Genomic DNA, 20,221 nt, shown 5'->3' on the forward strand with positions numbered 1-20,221 from the left:
TCTGTTCAGTCTACTGGTCCTATGTCTCTCCGCCTCACTCGCCTCACCAAACCAGCCAGCTAAGCCTAGCATTAACTTCCCCTTTCGCCTGGAGGTTTTTTCTCACTGAAAATGTAACTAACCCCCAATATCGCCAGCATCACCTACTCACAGGAAAAAGTTATCTCCTAGCCACAGCTGATTGCCTGCTCGCCAGTTATTCCGGTCCAGCCTACTTTATTTTCACCTTGTTCAGACACAGTTCCAACTCCCCGAATGCGCACGTTCTCCCAGAACCAACTCCCCCCATCGTTTGTTTTCTATATGACCAAACCTCTAACCCCGCTTGTGCACAAAAATGGGTAAAACACAACACAGGGTGCCCCTAAAAGTCCTGCAATATTCACCATGCTCACCCCTACCCTATAACCAAAACCCACCTGTTCTTTTGGTCAGGAACACAATTCCCCTTAACCATCCCTGGCCCGTAAAACAACAGGTAGACCAAACCAGTCAAGGGAGGCTGGTATTTTAACTCCCACAGCACATATCCTAATGCTAAACTGTTCATATAAAGGTCGCTAGCCCAGGTCCAATCCACCATCCACCGTAATATTCAGATCCAGGAACATCAACTCATGAACCAAATTTCTATACCTTCCGATTCTCCCTTCTCCTGGCTCACCCTATTGCAACAGGGACTGACCATTGCCAACCTTGCTGGATTAGGCAACCTTTCCACCTGCCTCATGTGTGCAGCCCTGGAATGCCCTCCTCTAGCAGCAGCCCCAGTTGCCAGCTGGTCATCTGTCCTTAAGGTCTCCACCATGCAACCCATAATTATCCCCAATGTCCCTCTGTACTTCACACCAGGGTACGCACAGGTGCCCTTTGGCTACTCCAATGCATCCACTCAACTGTGCAACACCACAATGCCACCCTCCCAGCCAATAACAGCACCAGCAGCATTTTTCTTCTGGTGCAATTATACACTCACCAAACATCTTAACATCGGTAGCAGTTCTGCCCTCCTGTGTCTACCTGTCACTCTAGTTCCGCAGCTCACTGTCTACACCCCAGCTGAATTCCAGACCAGAGACACCCAGACACATAGTCACCGCAGTAAAAGAGCAGTTTTTCTCCCGGTTGTTGTAGGCCTTTCCCTAGCTTCGTCAGCAGTCGCGGTGGAACTGAGTGGCGGCGCCCTGGGACACTCCATCACCACAACCAATCAGTTAGCCGAACGCTTCCAATCGACACTCGATATCTGTGCAGAATCCTTAGCCTCCATACAAAGACAAATAACTTCTGTTGCTCAAGTTACCTTACAGAACCGCCGCGCTCTGGACCTCCTCACGGCAGAAAAGGGAGGAACCTGCCTCTTCCTCCAGGAGGAATGCTGTTATTACATCAATGAGTCGGGAATTGTGGAAACCAATCTACAGAACCTTAACAAACTAAGCCGTGAGTTACAGAGCACCAGGCCAACAACAGATGGAACTTCTCCCTGGTGGAGCACTTCTCTGTACTCCATTTTAGCCCCCATAATAGGACCCATAATTTTATTTACACTTTTACTTTTAATTGCTCCTTGTTTTATCCAGTTTTTCCAAAACAGGCTCTGCAACATCACCCAAGCTTCAGTTCACCAAATGATGTTGCAGCCTCATGAACCCCAATATGAAACTCTCCGGAGCCTCGATATGAATTCCCCCATCGTGCGTCCACCCTAGAATCCCAGTACTCCGCCTTAGAAAGCCCCCCTCCCCCTTAAATCGTCGTCCATGGTCACCATGAAGCAGTTACCGAAAGACAACATCGTCCATTTTCCCTATAGGGTGGAGTCTGGGATGAAGGATCTTAGCACAAGTAACTCCATTTTGATTTGGGAACTATGTTAAGTTCTTGAAACTTACCCTGTACCTACCCCCCCCCTCCCTTGAATAAAACCAGCATATTTTTACTAACAGGACGCTTGCTCAGTCAGCTTGCCCACCTTCTAGACGCTTGCTCAGCCAGTTTGCTCAACTCCCTGAAAATTTTTACAATCACTTCCTTTTCTTACAATTCCTTGAGTAAGCATAGTTATCCCCCTTTTTCCCCCTGTGCCTGTCAGAAAGGGTTATAAAAACACCACTCAAACGTCCCTCTGCGCGGCTTCAATAACTCAATGCCCTGAGTTGCTGATCCCGCCCACAAGCTTCTCAATAAAGCCTGCTTCTAAAACTTTCTTAATTGGATCTCTGGTTCTGTTTCGCTCCCAAATAAACCTTACAGAAGAGTCTCACCTCTTCCTTGCAGCAGACGCCGAAAAGAAACACCAAGACCCTGGGGGACTCCTGGAAAGATGGAAAGCCACAATCCGTAATGTGTGGGCAAAAACAAATCCCCCGGGGCTGGCTAAACACCGGGCACCCATTGTAGTTCAATTACAAAGCTCTGCCACTCCAATTCGAGTAAAACAATACCCAATAAGCCAACTAGGCTATAAAGTTTCTGCCAAAAAGGCCCAGCTGTGTACAAAAATCGTCACCTACCTGGGGTATAAGTTAAAGGATGGCAATCAAACTTTGTCAAATAGCAGAATCCAGGCCATCCAAGCTATACCCAAACCCACCACCAAAAGACAGGTACGGGAATGTCTAGGGGCAGTAGGATATTGCTGCCTGTGGATCCTGGGTTTTGCAGAATTAGCCAAACCACTCTATGCAGCTACTGGAGCAACAAAGGCTGAACTAATATGAACAGAGGTAGAAGAAAAGGCTTTCCAGAAGCTGAAGACTGCACTGGTAAGTGCTCCTGCCCTAGCCCTTTCTAACCTCAAAAAGCCCTTTCACCTTGTGTGTTGGTACAGGCTCTCAGGCCCTAAAAACGACCCGTAGCGTACCTCTCCAAAAGACTCGACCCAGTAGTTGCTGAATGGCCTAACTGCTTGAGGGCAATTGCAGCCACCGCCCTGATGGTGAAAGAAGCCTCAAAGCTCACTTTTGACCAGAACCTCGTCATCACTGCTCCTCACAATGTAGAGCAACTCCTCCGGGCTCCTCCAGACAGATGGCTCTCAAATTCCAGAATCACCCAGTACCAAGCCAAGTATCTAATGGCAACAGACTGGCTGATCAGGCTGCGCGCCAAGCAGCCAGCTCCAAAACCATCCTGCCTCTGCTAGAACCCTCTAACAACCTCGAGCCTCCCCATTACTCACAAGCTGAACAAGAACTGGCCAAAATTAGCAGAGCTCCTGCACAAGGATTATGTAATTAAAGGACTGTACCAGCTAACCAGAAGTGAAGCTGCAAGGTGCCCGGTATGTGCTCAGGTAAATGCTAACCCTGTCCCAGTTCATCACCCAGGACAAAGATACCAAGGAAAAGCTCCAGGTGAACATTGGAAAGTAGATTTGACTGAACTCCCACGAGCACCAGGCAACTTCAGGTATCTCCTTGTTTTTCTGGACGCTTTTTCTGGCTGGACAGAGGCCTATCCCACAAAGAGAGAAACTGCCCTCATTGCAGTTAAAAAGTTAGTCTTTGAAATGATTCCCAGATTCAGACTCCCTATGTTCATAGGATCTGACAATGGCCTGGCGTTTACTGCCCACTTAACAAAATTACCAACTGGGGTGCTAAAAACCAATGGGAAGTTGCATTGTAGTTACCGACCACAAAGCTCTGGACAGGGAGAAAGAGCAAATAGAACAATTAAGGAAGTTCTCACTAAATGAAAGTTAAAAACTGGCGGAGATTGGGTTAGCCTCCTACCTTTTGCCTTGCTTCGGGTGAGATGTACACCTCAAAAGCATGGTTATTCTCCATTTGAGATAATGTACGGGTTTCCACGCCCATTGTTACCTAAGATTGGAAGTAAAGTGTTAAGCGAAATCAAAAACCATAACATGGTTAAGTCATTACGGGCCTTGCAAGCAGAGCGCCAGCGAATCAGAAACAACGTGCCGTCCGACCAGACTCCGGCCCGCGACGAGGAAAGCCGAAAACCCCTCTTCAACCCCGGCGACCTAGTGTGGGTAAAAAGACTAAGTCCAGGTCAAGTAGAACCACGCTGGGAAGGACCATACCCTGTTGTCCTGAGTACCCCGACTGCGGCAAAGGTTGCTGGGAAGAAGGAACCCAAACTAACGCTGGGAGACATCTCGGGACAAGGACTATGTACACCCCATGGGTGTATGCTCCCTTACTAACTAACAACCTTTGTATTTTAACGCACATCATTCCGCAGGTGTATTATCATTCAGGAGAAGGGGGGCGTGAACATCTTAATCTTGACTCTCGCCACTTCACGGGACGTTTCAAACGCGCGCCTGTGCTAGTCCCAGTTTTGCTAGCACTAGGGGTTGCTGGGGCTACCGCACTTGGGAGTACAGCACTAATAAAGGAAGGGGCTGACTTACTGCCCTCAGCCTGCAAGGTAATCATGATCTCCAGGCTCTAGAAAAGTCAGTAACTGCTCTTGAAACCTCCCTAAGCTCCCTAGCCGATAGCGCTACAAAATAGAAAAGGCCTAAACTTGCTGTTTCTTAAACAAGGGGGTTTGTGTATGGCATTAGAAGAAGCATGCTGTTTTTATGTAAATCACTCCGGTGTAATTAAAAAAATATATAACTCCAAAAACAACTGCAAGATAGAAGAAAGGCCCTAGCCAGTCAAGAAAACTGGTATCAACAGATGTTTTCAGCCTCTCCCGGGCTCACATCTTTACTTAGTGCCATTGCTGGGCCCCTTATTCTGTTCGTACTTGCCCTCACTGTGGGCCCGTGTGCTTTCAACGCCCTTCTCAAGTTAATCAGAACTCGCTACAAGATATCAAGTTGATGGTTCTTAAAACCAATTATCAGGTTTTAGCAAATAAAAAAGTTAGGGAATCAAGGATTTGATTTAGTTACTAGAAGAGGAGGGAATGTTAAGGCTTAATAGAATAAAATAATTTGTCTTAAGTTACTCCATTTTGAAAAGCTTAAGTGCCACCCCCCCATTCTAGGAGAGGTATGTTATTTTAGAAAAGCAAGTCCCTGTGACCTTGCAAATATCTACTCATAAATGTGAGCAAGAAGTTTTGCAAAATCTTCTGGTCCAAGATAAGCTGAGCAGGACATGCTGAACTACCCGCATCCCTGTTATCTTGTGTAAACACCCTTTCCCATTCCTTGCTCTACCCCCCTCGCCTTGCTGGTTTTAAGTGTATAAAAGGGAAAGAAAAATTTGGCCAGACGCTTCAGCTTTGGACCCTGTGTGGCCATGCTGTAGCCCAAATCCGGAGTTGTCTTCTTGTCTATTTGTCTTTTTGCCTTTCTGTAATAAAGTTTTGCTTTGTTACTTTGCAGCTGCTTGTGGGTCAGTGGTCTGTGTGGGAGCGACTCCGTAACACTTCCTGACGTTCTTGCATTATTTTCGTTGTGGATTTTTGTTGTTGTTTGTTTTCTCCGGTTCTGGGGTGCCTATCAGGGATACTCTCCCACATTCTCATGCTTTCCTCAGAGTTTGTTATATATATAAATTGTCTTTTCTTGGGAGTTTACGTAATAAAATAGGATCCGATTAAACAATTTCTACACATGTTGTTCAATGACATAGGCTACATGTTTCACATTATACCAACTTTTGGGGGGAGTGGAAATGCGCTCCATCTATATTTTAAGAAATAGATTTCAAGGGGAAATGGAGTGTCATGGTTATCTAGTGTCTGTATAATAGAAAGATCATATGTGGAAGACTTCAGCAAACAAATTTATTTTCTCAATGTTTAAGAAGCTAGAAATAAAAATCAGGCAATTAGCTTTAGTTCCAGGCCATTTCTCTCTGTTACTCGGGGTGAAGGACATTCCTCTTCAGCTTGTTTTTGGTTCCCCTTCTGCCTCGGCACCTATATTTCCCGTGTCCACTTGCCTTCTCTGCTTTTTACAATTTTTTAAATAAATCATTTTCTTGGGGCTGTCACACCTCTCATAACAACCTATACATCAGTTGTACTGAAACATTTGTGCATACTTAGACATCATCCTTTTCTAAACGGTTTCTTTCTTTTTGAGTCCTTGGCGTCGGCTCCTCTTTTTTGCCCCTTTTTCCATACTCTCCCACCCTCATGGGACCCTCATCAATGCTAAATTATTATTGTTTTGATATCTTACAGTGCCCGCTGTCTCCCTTCACCCAAGTTACTGTTGTTTGTCCCCGTGGCTGTGAGGTGGGGTGATTATACATTCATCACTGTAGTCGGTTACCAGCGTCTCCCATTTCTCCTCCCACCTTCCCCCTACCAACAGGTATCGCACCTCCCATTCCTGTTCCACATGGATGACCAGTTCTGGATTCAGTATGTCGAAAGATCTTATCTGCGCCAGGGCATATGCTCAAGTGTAGCTTGATTGTGAGTTGAAACTCGGGTCATGAGAGTGAGGTGGAGGGGAAGAATGACAGAACTAAGGAACATTGTGTGTTCTCTCGGTGTTATGCTGCACCCTGGCTGTCCTGTTCTTTCCCTTGACCCTTGTGTGAGGGAATGTCCACTTGTCTCTGGATGGGCTTTGGATCTCCACTCTGAATTCCATCATTTGCATTGTGTTATTAGTTTGGTTTTTGATGCCTGGTATCTTATTCTGTCTTCACCTCGTGGTCACAAAGGCTGGTGTGCTTCTTCCATAGGGTTTTGTGGCTTCCGAGTTACATGGCCGATGTTTATGTTCAAGCCTTTAAGACCCCAGATGCTATATCTTTTGAAAGCTGGACACCATCAGCTTTCTTCACCTCCTTTGCTTATGCACACATTTGTCTTGAGCAAACATGTTGGGAAGGTGAGCATCATGGTCTGCCAAGTTAATAGAACAAAGTGTTCTTGAACTGAGGAGTACTTGAGTGGAGGATCAATGTCCATCTGCTACCTCAATACTAAACCTATAAGTAAATATATGCACATAGATCTATTTCCCCATCAACATATTTAAATATATTTATACATGTACACGCCTGTATTTAGACCTTTATAAATGCCCTTTGCCTACTAGTTCTTTCCTTGATTTCCTTTTACTTTCCTCTTGTCCCACTGCCATGCTCAGCCTTCTTTTGGGTTTCAGTAATTCCTCTTGGTTACATTGCCCTTGATCAAGTCCTAACAGGCCTCTTACACACGCCTCGACACTGATTTTGGATCACTTGTCGTTCCCTTGTCCCTCGGTTGATTAACACCACTTCCTTTCCTCCACCTCCCCCTTTGCTATGTACCCCCGGGAACACTGGTCCCATTGCTTTCCCCTCCAGATGGTTTATCCAGCCTATCTTCTAGACATAGACCTGAGGAGATCATAATATGCACACAAAAAACAAGACAGAGCAAAAGAAAGTGACAAAAGGAAGCAAAACTATGGCACCACCAAAAAGCCAATGACACAAAAAAGGGAAAGCCTGTAAATGGTTCAAGGCCTGTTTGCTGACCTTTAGGAGTGTTCTCTGGTTGAGTCTGATTGGGTTACACGCACTGGACCAAAAGTCGTTTGTGGTACTCCACAGGACTTCCTTGTTCTGCTCCCCGTGCTGTTCTGTTGCATTCCTCCAGAGTTTGCCTCGGTATGGTGGTGTCAGATCGGGCACAAATCCCCCACTGTCTCCAGTGTTGTCCCCTGAAGGGCTATGTGTCAGTGAGGGATGTCGTGTCTCATAGTGGGGCCAGCCATATGGTCCTCTCTGTGCATTGGCTGCTCTGAGTGGGGATATCATCCTCAAGGCTTGGTGGGCCAGGGTGTGCTCCACTCTCTCTTCCTCGCCCGTCATTTGCTCCCCAGTGCTCTGATCAGACATGTCACTCTCCCTGAGCTATAGCTTCAATGCGGTCCTCTGATGTAAATTCTTCTGTGGGGAGGGGTGGCTGTCCACGAAGTAGGGATTGGGGCCTGGCCCTCAGACCTTTCTCTTGGTTCCCTGCTTCATGCCAGTATATTGCATTCACATCTTGGAGCACCGGCATGAAGCCTGGTCCCTCTTTCCCTATGGAGATATAAACAATACCCTCGCCTTGGGTGGGTCAGTGCCCTTTTCTCCACTATCCATTTCTCCTTTTTTTCCTTTTTATTTTTACCTTTTCCTTTTCAGTTGGCTACCATATGTACCCCCTGGATTTGGTCTGTCCCATTCCATACTACCTGGACCTCACTCAGGAACGTTTGTGTACATTTGCTCTTGCCCTATGCCCCTTTTGCATTTTTTAAGCTTACCTCAGCGAAATCATGTTGCACTTGTTCTCTTGTGCGTGGATTACTTCACTTAGCATCATATCATCCAGCGATGTGCTTATTGCGTTCATCAGTACTTCTTAGTGATGTGTAGTGCTCCATTACATTTATGTACCACGGTTTTTTAATCCATTCGTATGTTGATGGAAATTTGGGTTGTTTCCAACTCTTTGCCTTTGTGAATTGTGGCGCAAGGAACATTAGAGCGCAGCTGTCTGGCCGTGGCTTGTTCCTTGCCTCTCTGGGTGTATGTCCACTAGAGGATTTCTGGGTCGTAAGATAGGTAATTTTCCATCTGCTTTAGAAATCACCAAATGGATTGCCATCGTGGCTGTATATACCTACAGGTTCACCAGCAGTGGATGATAGCTCCTATCTCACCACAGCCCCTCCAACACTTGTTGCTTTCTGATTCTTTGAATTGGGCTTTCTTTGAAGGCATTAGGTGGTACCTCATTGTTGTTTTCATTTGCATTTCTCTTATGGCTAAAGATCGGGAACATTTTCTCATATGTTTGTTGGCCATTCTGATTTTTGCCCCCTGTGAAACTTCTGTTCAGGTCCTTTGCCCACCTCCTCAGTGGGAAATAGGTTTTTCTCTTTTGGGAAGCTAGCAGAATAGTGTAGATTTTAGTAATGAGGCCTTTGTCTGATTTGTCATTGCTAAAGATGTTTTCCCAGTGCGTGGACTGCCTTAGTACCCTCTTGGTGAATTATTTCGATGTACATAGGTGTCTTATCTTCAGTATATACCATTTCTCAATTGGTGACTCCTCTGTATGTATGTCCTTCCCTATTTCTGATAGCCTAAGTATTTCCTGCCCCAAAGTTCTCAGGTGTGTCCTTTTCCCCTCATTGATGGCCCTAATTGTTTAGGATTTTACCTTGAGCTCGGTGGTCTACCTTGAGTTGATCCCTTTGCATGGAGTGAGATAAAGGTCTTACTTCATTTTTCCACAGGTAGATCTCCATTTTTTCCAGCACCACTTGTAGAAGAGGGCATCTGCTTCCCATTTGATATTTTGGGGGCCCTTATCAAAGATCAGTTGTCTGTATGCTGATGATCTGATTCCTGCGTGTTGTTCTTTTCCATTGGTCTGCGTACCTGTCATTGTATCAATACCATGTGGATTTGACCACCGTGGTTGTATAACATATGCCAAAGTCAGGTAAAGGAAGCCCTCCCACTGTATCCTTCCTTTTGAGGAGTTCTGGGCTAATTCGGGGCTTCTTCTCTCTCCATAAGGAGTTGGTAATCAGGTTTTCCATTTCTTTGAAGAAAGAGGAGGGTAATTTCATTGGGATTTTGCATTAAACTTAGATAGTGCCTTGGCCAAAACTGGCATATTCACTAGGTTGAGACTTCCAATCCATAAGCATGGGCTATCCTTCCATTGGTTGAGTTCACCCTTGCTTTCTTGTAATAGTGTTCTGTAGCTTTCCTCATATAAATATTTTGTTCTTTTAGTCAGGTATAGCCCTAGTTATTTCCATTTGTGCTTTGCTATTGTCAAGGGTACCATCTTTTGGTATCTCCTCTTCTGTGGTCTTATTCGATGTGTATTGCAGTCTGATACACTTCTGTTTGTTGGTGTTGTAACCTGCCACTCTGCGATGTTCCCCTCTCACTTCCTGCACTCCCCTCAGGTGCTTTTGGGATTTTCCATATATAAAATCATATCATCTTCAAACAACGATAGCTTCACCTCTTCCTTCCCCAAGTGAATACCTTTCACGCCATTTGTTTGCCTTACCTTTTGTGTTGGGTGTTTTTCTAGTAACACTTGTTGAAGAGGGCATCAGCTTCTCATTTGATAATTTTGGGGTCCTTATCAACGATCAGTTGTCTCTATGCTGATGATTTCATTTCTAGGTTTTCGTTCTATTCAATCGGTCCGAACATCTGTCATTATAACAGTACCATGCGGTTTTCACCATGGTGGTTCAATCGTAGGTGCTAAAGTCAGGTAAAGCAAGTCCTTCGACTTTATCCTTCTTCTTGACGAGTTCCCTGAGAATTCTGGCCTTCTTCTCTTTCCATATGAAATTGCTACTCAGTGTTTTCCAATTCATTGACAAAGGATGTTGGTACATGTAGTAGGGTACCATTACATTTGTCTAGTACCTTGGGCATGACAGAAATCTTTGCTATACTACGTGTTCTGATGTATGACCATGGGATATCCTTCCATTTCTGGAGGTCACTTTGGGGTTTCTTGTAATAGTGTTCTGTAGTTCTCCACATTCACATCGTTTTGGGCTTTTTGGTTAGGTATACCCCTTGGTATTTAAATTTGTCAACGTATCCAGCCCTTAACACATCATCATGGGTTCAGTAGGCACAATTATACAGGGATAATAAGTAAAGACTAAAGTCAAGTCATAGAGAATAAGAAGAGACAGAAGATATGTTGAAATAATGGAGTCAAACACATTTCATGGTTGCATGATCATCTCAGCTCCTCTTGGTGGTACAGGCCAGGAGAGAGTGCAGGAGAGATTTACTGCTAACCAAGGCTTATATATCTTTGGGGGAATGCATGGCTTCTAATTGCAGGTAGAGACATACATCACAGAAAGGGGTTGTACAATAGCCAATACAATCAATGGGGGGGATATACAATGTGCATAAGCGGAACAGCAAGCGGATGAGCTGGGGTGACGGCATGACAGGAAAGGGTGGAATTAGAGATATACGTGTGACAAGGAGGGCGAACCATTCATTCATGATGGCGGCCTACCTTGGTCACTCTTGAGTGGCCTTGACCTCCCTGGGCTTTCCTACAAGAAAACAATTTACTACTGCCCTTATCAGAAGGAGGTGGGCCCTACTTAGGGTGTGACAGACTGCAGTCTGATTCCTCTAGATAGCTGATAACCCTTAGGGAGAATAACCTCTGACCTACTTCTGTTGACCTCCAAGTGGATAGTCACTTACCACGTGTAGGAGGCAGCTAAGTTTGCCATATATTTAGGCGAAACAATGGGAGAAGTCTTTCTGTTTCCAACTTCAATTTGTTGGGAGAAGTCTTTCTGTTTCCAACTTCAATTTGTGCTGTATTATTGTGAAGGGTACTAAATTGTTTATCTTCTCTTCCATGGACTATTCTGATGGATATAGTAGTTCCATAGCCTTCTGTTTGCTGATCTTGTATGCTTCCACTCTGCCATATTCCTCTATCACTTCCTGCACTCCCCTTGTGGAGCTTTTGGGTTTTCTGTTTATAAAATTATATCACCTGAGAATAAAGATAATTTCACCTCTTTTTCCTCAGATGTATACCACTGATCTCTTTCCTTTCCCTTATGTTGTTAACTAGGAACCCCAGAATGTTGTTAAATAGAAGAGGGTGCAAGGGGCATCTTGCCTGGTTGACATTTTCAGCGCGATTCCTTTGTCTTTTTTCCACTGAATACAACTTTTGGTGTTAACTTTTCATCTGTAGCTTCATATATAGCTTGTTGTAGAGGGCAAATTTGAAGAATTTTTATATTATCTTGAAGAATTTCCCTTCCATTCCGATCTTTGTAATGTGTTAAACAGGAACGGGTGCTGGATGATATTGAATGTTTTTTCTGTGTGTATTGATATTATCATGTGGTTTTATTCCTCTTTCTTACCAATACCCTGAATAAGGCTAATGGACTTGCAGATGTGGAAACCTCCATGCATCCTTGGAATGAATCCCACTTGTTCATGGAGAATTATTCGTTTTATCATATTTTGAATTATATTGACCAGTATTGTGTTAAGGATTTTGAATCAATGTTCATTAGAAAGATCAGAATGTCATTCTCAATCCTTGTGGATCCTTCCCCACTTTAACTATCGGTAATCTGCTAGATTCATAGAGAAAATTTGGGAGTTGGCCATTTGTGTAGGATTGTTGTCAGCTCTTGCCTGAATGCTTGCCAGCATTTTCCTGTGAAGCCATCTGGCCCAGGGGATATTTTAGTTGACATTTTCTTGATAACCTTGTCTATTTTCTCTATTTCTCTGAGTCTGTTGAGTTGCTTGTGGTCCATCTGGGAGGGTATTTGTCCATGTCTTCCAGGATGTTGAATTCATTGGTGTAACGGTACTCATAGTACTATACAATTCAGCTTTAAATATCATTAGAGCCCATTGTAGTTTTCCCTGTTTTATCCCTCAGTGGCGTGACTATTGTTATATGTTCCTTTCTTTCTTTGGTTAGGTTTGCAGTGGCCTACCTATTCTGTTAATCTGTTCAAAGAAACAACTATTTTACTGCATTGATTTGTTTGCATTGTTTTCACGTTTTCCAAGTTATTCACGTCTGCCCTAATTGTTTGTTATTTCGTTTCTTTTGCCATTTGTAGCATTGTCCTGTTAACTCTGTCATCAGGATCAATCACACCACTTAGTACAGTGACACTCTTCCTGACCTGTTGATCCAAAGGCATGAGAAGTCCAAAGTGGCCAGGGGGCATTCTCAGCTGCCACTTCAGTGGAATCCGTGCTGTGTTTCCAGGTGGGAGAGTTCCTTTCTTCAGGACCAGGACCTCCAGGCCTGAGGAACACAGGGTTGTTGGGACAGGAAGCAAACATGCTTCAAGGGGATCACTAGGAGTAATAGTGAGTGGTGCCACTCCAGCTTCCACCCCTTGGTTCCTGGACCCATGAATTCTGGCTCTTGGAGACACAGCACCATATATTGGCCGCTGGTTTAGAGCGTATACAGCTTCCTGGAGATCAGGAAGCCCCGCAAGTTGTTGCCACCTACTTGGCGTCGTAATTGCGTCTTTAGGAGCCCATTCCATCGTTCCATCAAGCTGGCAGCTTCAGGATGATGAGGAACATGATACGGCCAGTGGATTCCATGGGAATGGGCCCATTGCCACACTGGATTTGCTGTGAAGTGAGCTCCTTGATCTGAACAAAACTATGTGGGATGCCATGCCGGTGCATGAGGCATTCTTTGAGTCCACAAATAGTAGTTTTGGCAGAAGCATCACGTGCAGGGAAGGCAAATCCATATCGAGAGTAGGTGTCTATTCCAGTAAGAACAAAACGCTGTCCCCTCCATGATGGAAGTGGTCCTATGGAATCAACCTGCCACCTACTTGCTGGTTGATCTCCCCGAGGAATTGTCCCATCTCTTGAACGTAATATTGGTTTCTCTTGCTGGCAAATGGACACTCAGCAGTGGCAGTGGCCAAGTCAGCCTTGGTGAGTGGAAGTCCATGTTGCTGTGCCCATGCATAACCTCCATCCCTGCCGCCATGTGCACTTTGTTCATGTGCCCATTGGGCGATAACAGGGGTGGCAGAGGAAAGAGGAGGACCAGTCTCCACAGCGTGTGTCATCTTATCCACTTGATTATTAAAGTCCTCCTCTTCAGAGGTAATCCTTTGGTGAGCATTCACGTGAGATACAATTAACTTTACTTTCTTGGCCCACTCAGAGAAGTCTATCCACATACATCCTTGTCACCAATTTTCCAATCATGGTCCTTCCAATTCCCTGACCATTCAGCCAAGCCATTAGCCACTGCCCATGAATCAGTATATAATCTCACATCTGGTCATTTTTCCTTATATGCAAATTGAACGGCCAGGTGCACTGCTCGAAGTTCTGCCCATTGGGAAGATATCCCTTCACCACTGTCCTTTACGGAGATCCCAGAAAAGGGCTGTAGTGCTGCTGCTGTCCACTTATGAGTGGCACCTGCATATCGTGCAGAGCCGACCGTAAACCAAGCATGACTTTTTTGGTCTTCACTTAAAGTATGGTAAGGAACTCCCCAGGAGGCCATAGGTGCAGACTGGGAGAACGGAGGCAATGTAACAGGAGTGGAGACTGTTGGCATTTGGGCCACTTCTTCTTGCAGCTTACTTGTTCCTTCAGGTCCTGCTTTGGCCCGATCTCGTATATACCACTTCCATTTAACAAGGGAGTGTTGCTGCGCACATCCAACTTTATGATTACGTGGGTCAGACAATAGCCACTTCATGATAGGTAATTCAGGCCTCATGGTGACTTGGTGGCCCATGGTGAGGCCTTCAGTCTCCAGCCAGGCCCAGTAACAGGCCAACAGCTGTTTTTCAAAGGGGGAGTAGTTGCTTGCAGAGGATGGCAAGACTTTACTCCAAAATCCCAATGGTCTATCTACGCTGTGATTCACCAATAGGGGTCTGCCAAAGACTGCACAATGCATCTTGATCTACAACTGACACCTCTAGCACCATTGGGTCAGCTGGATCATATGGTCCCAGTGGCAAAGCAGCTTGCACGGCAGCCTGCACTTGTTGAAGAGCCTTTTCTTGTTCTGGGCCCCACTCAAAAATGGAGGCTTTTCGTGTCACTTGATAAATAGGTCGAAGTAGAACACCCAAGTGAGGAATATGTTGCCTCCAAAATCCGAAGAGGCCCACTAGGCGTTGTGCCTCTTTTTTAGTCGTTGGGGGAACTAAATGTAATAGCTTATCCTTCACTTTAGTAGGAATATCTCGACATGCCCCACACCACTGGACCCCTAGAAATTGTACTGATGTGGAGGGTACCTGAATCTTTGTTGGGTTAATTTCCCAACCCCTTGTACGCAGATATTGTACCAATGAATTTAGAGTCTTTGATACATCCTCCTGAGTGCGTCCAATCAGCATAATGTCATCAATATAATGGACCAGTGTGACATGCTGTGGAATAGACAGGTGGTCAAGGTCCCTTCGGACTAAATTATGGCACAGGGCAGAAGAGTTGATGTACTCCTGGGGGAGAGTTGTGAAAGTATATTGTTGCCCTTGCCAGGTGAAGGCAAACTGCTTCTGGTGGGCCTTTGAGACTGGTATGGAGAAGAAGGCATTAGCCAGATCAATAGCTGCATACCATGTACCAGGAGAAGTATTAATTTGCTCAAGCAATGTAATCACATCTGGGCCAGCAGCTGCAATTGGAGCTGACGATAATCCACTGTCATTCTCCAGGATCCATCTGTCTTCGTTACAGGCCAAATTGGTGAACTAAATGGGGGAGGTAGTAGGAATCACCACCCCTGCATCTTTCAAGTCTTTGATGGTGGCACTGATCTCTGCAATCCCTCCAGGCATGCGGTATTGCTCTTGGTTTACTCTTTTCCTAGGTAATGGCAATTCTAATGGTGTCCACTTGGCCTTTCCTACCATGATAGCCCTTATTCCACATTTTAGGGATCCGATATGGGGGTTCTGCCAGTTACTAAGTATGTCTATTCCAATGATGCATTCTGGAACTGGGGAAATAACCACAGGATGGGTCCCGGGGCCCACTGGACCCACAGTGAGGCGTACTTGAGCTAAAACTCCATTGATAGCTTGACCTCCATAAGCCCCCACTCTGATTGGTGGGCCTTTGAAACATTTTGGGTCTCCTGGAATTAGTGTCAGTTCTGAGCCGGTGTCTAGTAATCCCCGAAAAGTTTGATTATTTCCTTTCCCCCAATGAACAGTCACTCTTGTGAAAGGCCGCAGGTCCCTTTGGGGAAGGCTAGAAGAAAGACTAACAGTATAAACCTTCAGTGATGTAGCAGGATCCTCCTTACAAGGGACCCGGCCTCCCCTTCATTCAAGGGGTTGTGGGTCTGTAAACTGGCTCAGGTCTGGGAATTGATTGAGCGATCGTGACTGTCTATTCTGCTGTTCACCTGATCTACCATTCTTTTGCCTGTACAGATCACGTAAATATTTAGTAGGCTTACCATCTATTTCATTCCTAGGGACACTGCGGCTAAGTAGCCAATGCCATAATTCCACACGAGACAGGTTGCTTTGATTGTTATTGAAAACTCGTTGTCTATTATAACCACGCCCACCCAGTCTCCGTGGATCCAGTGCTGACACCTGCCCTCTACCATCACGGGGACCAATCAGCCCCATTGTGGGCAAATGTAGGAGTTCGCTTCGGGCAGTGGCCACTGTTAATCCTGGTGCACATAGAATAGCAATTACAGGAGTCTTAAGAGATGCTGGGGCCCACTTCACAAACTTGTTCCTTATGGTTGTGGTAAAGGGTATGTCTTCAGGTCACCCCCTTTTTGGATCTATGGGAATATCTTGATAGATCCATTCTAACATACCAATTTCTCTAAGCTTTTGGATGCCTTCCTCTACAGTGTACCAAGGCAGGTCAGGGTCTTCAAGTTGGTCTAATCTAGGCCATCTGGCAGTCCATGCTTCATTGAACTAACCAAATAAAGACTTAGATCCTTTTTTAGCCTGTCTCGCAGAGACATTGAAAGAAGAGTCTGTGCTTAGGGGTCCCATATCCAGAAACTCAGACTGGTCTAATATTACATTTCGTGCACCAGTATCCCACACCCTGAGTAACCATTCCCATGGGTATTCTCCAGGCTTTTGCTTGTACGCATTTGAGAACTCAAGCAGGTCTTTATGTGTGTAGCGCACTTCTTCTTGGATAATCTTCTCAACCTCACCTTTAGGAGGTTTCTGAGACTTCATTTTAGTGACAGGTCTAGTGGAAATAATGGGTGCTGAGGGTGTTTCCTGGGTGCTCTCAGCAATACCTTGCGAGGTATCTTCCTCAGGTAATGCTACTGATGCAGCCCCACCTGGCATATCAACTTGAATCGTTTGGCTAATCTGCTCAGGTGTTTCTAAGGGCTCAATATCCTCTTCTTCCGGATCATCAGCCCCTATGTTCCCATCCCATGTTTCAGGGTCCCAACTTTTCCCAATGAATGCCCTTACTTTGGTTTCAGACACTGCTCTAGATCTGCAATTCAGCTGCCGTTGTCATTCAGCCACTCATATAGTGAGACTCTGGACCTGGTTCTCAGCAATGTCAGCTCTTTTACTAGAGGAGAGAAGGCTCTCCTTTGTAGCACAGATGGAAGATTTCAAATCTGTTAGTCTGCATGTGAGGCGTGCTTTTGAGGCTCTGAGATCATCCCTCTCCTTAATAACACTTTCCATCGTATGAAGGACCAGCCAACCAGCTTCGCTATACTTGTCATTTTCACAAAACTCCTGGAAAATATCAAATATACGATTGCCAAGAGCATCTCCTTTATCCAGCATGTCATCTACTTTAGGTGCTACTTTAATATTATCTTTGCTATTTCAGACCATGGATTAGTACGGGTAGTAGACGTATCCCCGTCAAGACTAAATAGGTTGGAAAACCAATTTAAGAAATCCATATTTGGTGTCAAAGGGACCAGGTATAAGGCATCATGCAAAAAAAAAGAATATGTGTGCGTGTGTGTGTGTGTGTGTGTGTGTGTGTATACCATAATGAATGAAGGGGGAAGTGCAGAGTGGAGACCCAAGACCCAAGTGTCGGCCACTGGAGATCCCCTCAGAGAGGGGTTTAGGAGAGGAGATGGGTCAGTCAGGGTGCGAGGTAGTGCCGATGAAGAGCAAAGCTTTCTCCCAGATTCTGGATGCTTATTCCCCCCAACTACCATGATCCGAATTCTGCCTTGCAGGGCTGGATAGGGCAGAGGTTGTACACTGGTACATATGAGGGCTGGAGGTACAGAGAATCCAGGGAGGAGGATATCTTCAGGACCAAGGTTGTGAGGGATGATGCTGGGAGAGTGGAGGGTGAGTGGGTTGGAAAGGGGGAACTGATTACAAGGATCCACATGTGACCTCTTCCCTGGGAGAGGGACAGCAGAGAAGGGGGGAACGGAGACTCCGGATAGGGCAAGGTATGACAAAATATCGATGTATAAATTACCAAGGGCACATGAGGGAGGGGGGAAAGGGGAGGGAGGGGGGAAAAAAAGAGGACCTGATGCAAGGGGCTTAAGTGGAGAGCAAATGCTTTGAGAACGATTGGGGCGGGGAATGTATGCATGTGCTTTATACAATTGATGTATGTGTATGTATGGACTGTGGTAAGAGTTGTATGAGCCCCTAATAAAACGTTTAAAAGAAAAAAAGAGAAATCCATATTTGTCACACTGTCTGCAGCACCAGGCCAGGCGCAGGGGCGGTGGAGGCTGTGGCGAGGGGGCTTGAGAGCGAGGCTCTGGCCCTGCGCAGGCCCAGGCCAGCGGCGGCTGGGAGGGCGAGGCCCGCTGACCTGCAGGCCATGAGCGGTGGCAGCGGCGGCAGGGGAAGCAGGGGTTCCTGGGAGGCGCAGCGTCAGGCCCTGGCGCGCGCCCGCCGCCCTTTCCCAGCGCAGCGGCCGCCCGCGCAACTTGTGGCCAAAGTTTGGCCCCAGCCTCCGGAGTGCGCGGGGCGGCCCGCGAAGTTGGCTGCGGCCCCCGCCGCGGCTCGGGCCGGCACATGGCCCGCGTGCCCCCGCCGGAGCCCCTGGGCGGCAGGGCGCCTGCCCCCGGGGCCCCCAGGCCTCGCCGCCAGTGCGTCTCCCCTGGCCGCGGGCCCGCGCACGCGTGGGAAAGTTGGCCTGGAACCGGCCCGACCAGTTCCGCCGGCGCGCACACCGGCCGCAGAAGTTGGTGCTGCAAAACTTTTTTAGGGGGTTCCGCGGGAGCCCCCCTTGCGTCGGGACCGGATGGGCGCCGGCTAGCGACCCCTAGGACGAGAGAGGTCCCCCTGAGCGACGCGCAATGGGGCCGCCCTGGCCCCGCGGCCCGGGGGCTATGGCCATGGTGGCCGGAGGCTTGGGCGGCCCCAGCAGCGGTGGAGACGCGAATGGCGTGGACAAGGCGGGTGGCTACCCGCGCGCCACCCACCGAGGAGGACTCGGACTCGCCCCCGGGCGCCCAGATAACCTGTGTGCGAGCTGGTGGCGCGGCTGCTCTTCAGCACCGTGGAGTGGGCGCGCCAAGCGCCCTTCTTCCTGGAGATGCGGGTGACCGACCAGGTGGCCCTGCTTTGGCTCAGCTGGAGCGAGCTGTTCCTGCTAAACCCGGCGGAGGCGGCCCTGCTCCTGCACACTGCGCCTCTGCTGGCCGCAGCCGGGCTGCACACCGCTCCCATGGCCGCCGAGCGGGCGGTGGCCTTCATGGACCAGGTGCGCGCCTTCCAGGAGCAAGTGGACAAGCTGGGCCGCCTGCAGGTGGACTCGGCGGAGTATGGCTGCCTCAAGGCCATCGCGCTCTTTACTCTTGATGCCTGTGGCCTCTCAGACCCAGCACACGTGGAGAGGCTGCAGGAGAAGGCGCAGGTGGCCCTGACCGAGTACATGCTGACCCAGTACCCAGCCCAGCCCCAGTGCTTCGGCCGCCTGCTGCTGCGTCTGCCTGCCCTGCGTGCCGTCCCAGCCTCACTCATCTCTCAGCTGTTCTTCATGCGCCTGGTGGGCAAGACACCCGTTGAGACGCTGATCCGAGACATGCTGCTCTCGGGGAGTACTTTCAACTGGCCTTAGGGCTCCGGCCAGTGACCGACCTCCAGCGACACAGATGCTCGGGGTCCCCAGGCCAAGGATAGGGACAGCCTCCCCAAGTGGCTAACCAGAACCATGACTAGGGCGAAAGATCATTATGTAATATGCAGTAGCCCTTAGTGACTCTGGTTACAATTTGACTCGGAGGCTACTGGACTTCAGAGCCTTACAAGCCTGGAAGGTTTATTTCAGGCACAGCAAGCACATGCCTCGGCGGTGCTGACTTGCGTTCTGCACCTGGATAGGCACCTGAAGTCATTTGGAGAGGATGTCTATGTAAGTTGGTTTTACATAAATTTCTGTGCTGGATTCCTTGTGCTTGTGGATTTTCTTGTCCTTCTTGGTTTGCTGTTATTTTACTACTGAGTTGGCTTTTGTGGTTTTCTTCATTTTGATGGGGTTTCTTTCCTATTTCTTACGACATTCCCTTGATAGTTATTTTCTTATCTAGTGTAAGATGGTCATGTTTCTCTTGTGTACTGCTTGCCTTCCTCTCCATACAGTTTCTTTGCATGTACTTTTCTCCCCCTATTTGCTTCGTGTTTGTCTCCATTGCAGATTGATATCTGTAGCTCTCTCTTTTCAGTCTTGTGTCATATTTGCAGAGCTGCTTCACCTTGGTTACTGTCTGGTGGGGACTGCCTTGCTCATTGATCTCAGGTTTATGTTTGCTCTTCCTTTTGATT

At 47.1% G+C, this 20,221-nt stretch overlaps 1 pseudogene; it reads left to right on the top strand.

Moving 5' to 3' along the window:
- Positions 1-18,753: 18,753 nt before the first annotated feature.
- LOC142422762 (nuclear receptor subfamily 2 group F member 6 pseudogene) lies at positions 18,754-19,517 on the top strand (annotated as a pseudogene).
- The last annotated feature ends 704 nt before the right edge of the window (positions 19,518-20,221 follow it).

Source organism: Tenrec ecaudatus, chromosome 12, assembly GCF_050624435.1.
Source record: "Tenrec ecaudatus isolate mTenEca1 chromosome 12, mTenEca1.hap1, whole genome shotgun sequence".
NCBI classification, from domain to species: domain Eukaryota; kingdom Metazoa; phylum Chordata; class Mammalia; order Afrosoricida; family Tenrecidae; genus Tenrec; species Tenrec ecaudatus.